This window comes from Meleagris gallopavo, chromosome 1 (assembly GCF_000146605.3).
Source record: "Meleagris gallopavo isolate NT-WF06-2002-E0010 breed Aviagen turkey brand Nicholas breeding stock chromosome 1, Turkey_5.1, whole genome shotgun sequence".
Classification (NCBI taxonomy): domain Eukaryota; kingdom Metazoa; phylum Chordata; class Aves; order Galliformes; family Phasianidae; genus Meleagris; species Meleagris gallopavo.
Window position 1 is genome coordinate 136250706 of NC_015011.2, and position 1789 is coordinate 136252494.

Genomic DNA, 1789 nt, shown 5'->3' on the forward strand with positions numbered 1-1789 from the left:
AAAAAAAAGAAAAAAGAAAAGAAAAAAGAAAAGAAAAAGCTTATTGAAGAAACATAAATTTACTTAAAATTATTACTTAATACTTAAATACTTAAAATACTTCAAAAGAAATTTACTTAAAAACATATGTTCTGTTTTTAACAGGGAGGTTGTACGGATACGGCATAGAGATCCAGCCAATATCAGTGATCATATTAAGAGTACATTTCCAGTGATAAAGGTCCAATATACTTCTGAAACAGCCACAAAATGGAACAGATCCCTGTGACTATTACAAAAAGAGACCAACTACATACTACAGAAGACAGGACTGGGCAGATAGAGCACAGAATAAGCAAAGCTTATGCATTTCAAGTCCTTTCTGATGATGGAGAAAAGGGTCAATTATTGTGGAGATTAGAATAAATCCTGTAGGACAGCTTTCTGCTGTTACAGTTATCTGCACTAAGATCGTTTATAGACAGCATTCTGAAACAGCACACGTTATCTTTAAGGACACTTACTAAGTTCATCCAGCTATCAGCCAGGATTTACATGTGGCTTAGAAAACTATTGAATACATTACAAGTAGAGGATGTGTGACGCAAACGTTTTAAATCTTATCTGATCTATTAACTGGTTACAAGAAAAAAAATCCATGAGATAATTTTCTGAAACAAGAATATTCTTTTGTCTTTGCAAATGTCCACTCTCTATACATTTCAAATATGCCGTGCTTGATTTATGCCTCACCTAAGACTATTTTTCTACACACCTAGACAATTTTGATCCAAATCTGGTAAGTACACTACACAAAGCAAATATTCAGCTGACTTGCAACCATCATTACTATTTATATGGTTATTACAGTGCTTTCAAAGAAGGTAGGAAACGTTACAGGAAGGAAAAGCAATTCTTATAGGTGTCTCTTAAAGTATGCAACAGAACAAAGAATATAATAAAATCAAATGTATAATTAAAAAAAAAAAATCCACCAAAAAAACAAACCACACACAATTATATACTATAGCACCTTAACTCCTCCTCACCCACTCCCCCCATGACGCTGTAGTAATTCTTTCTTACTGCATGGAGCAAAAGGAGCTCTGTCATACAGCTGTAGCTCACTTGTCTTGTAGCCTCACTGGTTTGGGTAACTAGCAACACGGAGCGTATTTCCAGCTCTTTGACACTATGCAACTTGACAGATTTTACACAGATGGGCTAAAAATGCATCTGTATGGCAGCAAAGTAAACAAAGAGCCCTTCACATGGGAATGACTGCTCTTCTGCTGATGAAGTTTGTGGACCTTTAATAGACAGCACAGGATGGGAATCCAAATATTTTCAAATCACAGCATTTCTCCATAGCTGCATCTATTTGCTACACTGTTCCTGAATCCTCAAGGACTGAAAGGGACATTATTCTGCCTGACCTTTTACTTTGCCTTCTTGTAAATAATTACCCCACACCAGACGTAAGCATAATGCAGAACAGCTGTAGAACTTCCTTTCTTTCCATCTTCAAGCAGCAAAATCTGCTTCCTAGCCGCTAGCAGAAACATCTCTCTGGAACTTGAGCTAGAACCCAGTTACTGTGCCTTTGCAGCATAGCAATATTCAGCTCATCACTTAAGACAAATATATTTGACACTATTATGAGTGAAACCAAGCTCTGTAATGCATTAAAAACAAGACTGTTCTTACTCTGCATTATTTTCAGAGAAAAGAAAACTGCCATTCTTCAAGACAGAGGAGAGTTACTCTGTTCCCACTCAAGTGGAACCATAACAAATGAATCACACTAATG